Source organism: Rana temporaria, chromosome 3 (assembly GCF_905171775.1).
Source record: "Rana temporaria chromosome 3, aRanTem1.1, whole genome shotgun sequence".
In the NCBI taxonomy this organism is placed as follows: domain Eukaryota; kingdom Metazoa; phylum Chordata; class Amphibia; order Anura; family Ranidae; genus Rana; species Rana temporaria.
Genome location: NC_053491.1, coordinates 390,122,609 through 390,128,608, shown reverse-complemented (window position 1 = coordinate 390,128,608; position 6,000 = coordinate 390,122,609).

Genomic DNA, 6,000 nt, shown 5'->3' with positions numbered 1-6,000 from the left:
ATATCACAGCAGCCTCCATCAAAGCCTAAACATCCGGGTGACACCTTTTTGCTTGAGTTCTAATCTGTGCTGCTCTAACCCTACACTAGATGTTCCTGCAAAGTCTATGAGAGCTCCAAAAATTCCTTTTGATTTGATTTAAGTATCTTTCTACTGGCTAAAGTGCCCGAGAGTGTTTTGTCAGGAGCATTTTTGGAATATCCCAGTGACTGTACATACTCCTTAATGTACTTTTCACAAGCGCAACACTTATGGTGTAGACAGGTATTCCCAGAAACGCTACAAGCCTGTCATCTTCTTGATGTGAAGTGGAGGAAGTGAGACATGTATCTAGTCATTAAACCCTCCGGGATGTAATGTAGAACTTGTTGGTGAAGATGAGTACAGCTGCTGGTTTCAAGAATTTCTCTCCGTCTGTTCACAGCATGAATACTTGCTAACTTAAAGGGCAGCTCTGGCCAACTACTGTATGCAAAATACCCTTTTACTTCAATTCACATTTTTTTTAAGTCATAAAAAAATATCAGTACTGCTTCTGTAATGACCCAAAACACACTTTACATGATATTGTCACAGGGCAGCTGAAACCTAAAATCAGACTTGCAGTGGGAGTGGCTAAAGAGAGGCAAACTCTTTTTTCTAAAGCAAACATTTAAAGGGAAACACTTGTTTTTTTAATTTTTTTATTGTTTCATTTTAGATATGTAAAAGCAGCTTAATCTATGTGTTTTAATACCTTATGTGCATAGTTTGTTAGTATATATGGACATATGGGCAGCCATATTTGCTCATTACAAATGCAGGCTTTGCTTCATACTCCCTCCTGTGCTTTATTGCCTTTTTACTCAGTGCAAGTCTTGTACACACGAGCAGAATTCCCGTCAGAAAAAAGTTGGATGTTTTTTCCGACGGAATTCTGCTCAAGCCTGCCTTGCATACACACGGTCACACAAAAGTTTGGTGAACTTTTGACTGCCAAGAACACAGTGACGTAAAAGACTACGACGAGCCGAGAAAATTAAGTTCTATGGTTTTGAACATGCGTCGATTTGTTTCCATCTGAATTTTGCACGTCGTAATTTGTACACACGATAGGAAATTCCGATCTGATTTTTCTTCTGACGGGAAAATAGAAAACCTGCTCTCTATCTTTTTCCAGCAGTTTTTCCATTGGAAAAAGTCTGATGGAGCATACACACGGTCGGGATTACCGACCAAAAGTTCTCATCTGACTTTTTCCAATGGGAAAACTGATCGTGTGTACGGGGCATAAGGGTCTGACCTGACTGAAAAGAATAAACTGAGCTTATTGTAGTAGTCCTTAAAGCCAAATTCAAGGACATTTTCTCATTCAGTGGGGCTGCACCTGACTGCAAAGGTTAACTGCTCACTTAGGTCAAGGGGGCATGGAAAAGTAGATTTACCCGATCCTCTGTTCTTCTGCACTGCTAAACCAGTCCCCACAGTGTCTTCACTCCATGCTCCTGCAGTCTAATGCCTTGTACACGCGATCAGAATTTACGATGGAAAAAGTCAGATGGACTTTTTCCATCGGAAATTCCTACCGTGTGTGTGCCCCAACGGAGAAATTCCGATGAATTCCGTCGGAGTTTAAATATAGAACATGTTCTATTTAACTCCTATGGAATTCCGTCGGAATTCCGATGTGCTTTTGGCCGGGCTAAAGCCTGATCGTGTGTACAGGACATTAGGGTTTGATGTCATAAAAACCAATTCAGGGTCCTGCACTGGACGTGAGAATGGTGAGGGACAGTCCACTACCATCTGGTGGGAGAGCAGAGGATCAGGTAAGTAAAAGTTGGTTGACGGTTAAAAGAGGCACATCTAAGTAGGCAGGCATCTAGGGTAAAGTTGTCCACATAGACCATCGTCTGTAACGCCGGCTCTCACCGCTGTCAGTCTGCAATTGTGACCAGGAAGTCTACCGTGCAGTAGAGGGATCTAAAAACAAAGCTTGTACCGCTTGTGGAGCACAGCGTGGAAGGTAGGATGTCGATGGCGGTGCGGGGGATGGTCTATGTGGACAGCTTTACCCTGGATGCCTGCATACTTAGATGAGCCTCTTTTAATCATCAACCATGTGAGATGCTGAATGTTGTACCTTCATTAAATGCAACCATATTGCTACACTTAGAGGCACCTCTCTTCTCTTTTATACTCAGTTGTGACATGACACTACTTGTATATCAAGACATCACTTGTATATCATGTCAAAATGTATTAAAAAATGTTGCTTGTCTTGCAAAACGCTCTCAAACCAAGTTACTCTCAAACCAAGGTTTTACTGTATTGCAGTAAGGTGTAAATGTAGAATATCTAAATATTAGGCTGACTGCTTCCACACACTGTAGGGCTTCCACAATCATTCTGGTAGGCTGAGTAATTAGATACTAAAATATTACTCCATAATAGTCAAGTCCAAACACAAGTTTATTCCAATGTGAAAATATTTTTCAATGCGTTCCAGCGGTTGTACCTCTTAAGCCGCGTACACACGATCAGTCCATCCGATGAGAACAGTCTGATGGACCGTTTTCATCGGTTAACCGATGAAGCTGACTGATGGTCCATCGCGCCTACACACCATCGGTTAAAAAAACGATCGTGTCAGAACGTGGTGACGTAAAACACAACGACGTGCTGAAAAAAACGAAGTTAAATGCGTCGACTTGATTCTGAGCATGCGTGGATTTTTAACCAATGGTTGTGCGTACTAACGATTGGTTTTGACCTATCGGTTAGGAATCCATCGGTTAAATTGAAAGCAAGTTGGCTTTTTTTTAACCGATGGTTAAATAACCTATGGGGCCCACACCCGATCGGTTTTGACCGATGAAAACGGTCCATCAGACCGTTGTCCTCTGTTTAACCTATTGTGTGTACGAGGCCTAACCCCTTTATCAGAGCTAACACGTAACATGAAAAATTATAACACACAAAGAGCTAAAAAAAAAACGACGAAAGCTAAAGAGCAATGACATAAGAAATCAGTAAGAACAACATGATTTCAACAAATTCAAATATCAGTGATAATGATATTAATGGTAATACTGTACAAGTGGCACTAAAACTGGTGTTGCTATTACAATGATTAATGGTCATTGTATGATATTCTACAATAATCTTATTACAGAGTTTGTAATACATAGAAATTTAATTTACTGAAAATAATAATCTGTAAGTATGATAATGAAGATATGATAATGAGTGCTTACCCCTGTAGGAGCCGCCTGGTATGATTAATTCTATGTTCTTTGCCTTGACTCTGATGCCACGTACACACGGTCGTTTTTCGGCATTAAAAAAACGTTGTTTTTTAGCATGTCCAAAAAACAATGTTTTTCCAACTTCATCATTAAAAACGATGTTGCCCACACACCATCATTTTTGAAAAATGATGAACAAAGCGCGGTGACGTACACCAGGTACGACGGCACTCTAAAGGGGACGTTCTATCCGCCTTTGGGCTGCTTTGAGCTGATTCCTTGTTAGTAAAAGACGATTCACGCTTTTTTGTCTGTTACAGCGCGATGAATGTGCTTACTCCATTATGAATGGTAGTTTTACCAGAACGAGCGCTCCCGTCTCATAACTTGCTTCTGGGCATGCGCGGGTTTAAAACATCGTTTTTGACCACACACGACCATTTTTAACACGAAAAACTACATTTTAAAAAACGACGTGAAAAAATGCAGCATGTTCGATTTTTTTTTGTCGTTTTTCAGAAGCCGAAAAACGATGTGAAGCCCACACACGATCATTTTAAATGACGTTTTTAAAAACGTCGTTTTTTTTTCATGCCGAAAAACGACTGTGTGTACGCGGCATGAGAACTGTTTCATCTTCTCTGCAGCATCTCATTACCTAACCAGGTAATTCAAACACCTATGAGCACAAGTATTAGTATACTACCCACAACTATATTAGCTTATAGGAAATAGGCACCAGGCAACTTAGTTGTGACTACAGAAAGTAAATTATCACAAGGTAAAATAAACTGCAATGCACAAAAATAAATGAACAGTTAACCAAGTCCATTTGATTGCAATAAAGTAACTGATGTTTATTAGGTATAATAGATAGAGTGATGTGGGCTGAGGATGAATTCACTAGTGCAGAAAATGTTCTTATTGGGATCATCCTATATAAGTATTTTTGAAAGAAAGGAGAGAAACACTGCAAATATGCAGTGCGGGACATTTGCTTCCAAGAACATAGAATGACAAAAAAAATTATAATAAAAATATATTTTTATTCAATTAATACACGGGTAAAAAATACTCTATAGAATTAAACCACATTGTTGTGTATAGTACAAACTTGTCACATAATTCTATTTATTTCTTTGGTATGCTTGATCTGGTGATGCGTTTCACCGACTTTCGCTTCTTCAAAAACCATACAAGCAATTATTATATGTGACTTCAGTACCTGCATCCTTAGTAAAAACATAAAATGATGTAGATGGTGTATACTATACATGTATACATATGCTGCCGAGTTCTGGATTTGTAAATATGCACCTACTGGCCCATGGGAGCACAGCACCAAAATAATGTAAAGATAGGATTTACTGTATGTGCGAGAGATCCTATTATATCTGGTGCTAAATGTTCCAGAGACAATCTTATGCCGCGTACACACGATAGTTTTTCGGGTTGTAAAAAAATAAGTTTTTCAGGCTCTAGAAAAAACAACGTTATTTTCAACTTGATCATTAAAACGGCCTTGCCTACACACGATGAAAAAAAAAATGCTCTAGCAAAGCGTGGTGACATACAACACGTACAACGGCACTATAAAGCAGAAGTTCCATTCGGATGAGGCCACCCTTGGGGCTGCTTTAGCTGATTTCGTGTTAGTAAAACACGATTCGCGCTTTTCTGTCTGTTACAGCGTGATTAATGTGCTTACTCCATTACTAATGGTAGTTTTACCAGAACGAGCGCTCCCGTCTCATAACTTGCTTCTGGGCATGCGTGGGTTTTTCACATCGTTAAAGCCCACACATGACCATTTTTTACAACCCGAAAAGTGACGTTTAAAACGTTGTGAAAAAATAGAGCATGTTCGAAAAAAAAATTGCCCGTTTTTCAGAACCCGAAAAATGCTCTGAAGCCCACACACGATTGTTTTAAATGACATTTTTAAAAACGTCGTTTTTTACAACCCGAAAAACGATCGTGTGTACGTGGCATTAGAGTTGAATTCCCATCTCATTAGTATACTGCTCTACACGACTGCTGTCTACATCATACCAAAGATGACTGAGTCATCTTTGGCATGATGTAGACCAGTGTTTCTCAACACCAGTCCTCAAGACGCCCCAACAGGTCATGTTTTCAGGCTTTCCATTATTTTGCACAGGTGGTTTGATCAGTTTAACTGCCTTAGTAATTACCACAGCTGTTTCATCTGAGGGTAATACTGAAAACATGACCTGTTGGGGCGCCTTGAGAACTTGAGTGAAGAAACACTGATGTAGACAGCGGTCATGTAGAGCAGTATTTATAATAGTATAGTATAATAGTAGAATAGTCATGTATAGCAGTATTTATAATAGGATTTCTTGGACATATATCCTATCTTTACATTATTTTGGTGCTATGCTCCCATGGGCCGGTAGGCGCATATATACAGATCTGGAACTTGGCAGAATATGTGTGTAGCACCCTCTAGTGTGCTAGAAAAATAGTGTATGTTTTTTTTGTTAGAGTAGGTACATTTCCAGGCTTGGCTGCAGGGTGTGTCCTGAACTGGGTTGGGAGTGATGCAGAGCTGGGTGACTCTTTAAGGGAGCTTCCCAGTCTGGGGAGGGGGTGACCTGGGGCATGGGTGCGGAGGTGTCCTGGACAGGTGGCATGGGATCAAGAAAGGACAGTGGGAGAGCACTACCAAGCAAAGTCTCCAGGAAAGGAACAGCAGGTCGCAGCTAAGAGGGCTAGTGATTGACACACAGTCAGGAGATCTGGGTGGCAC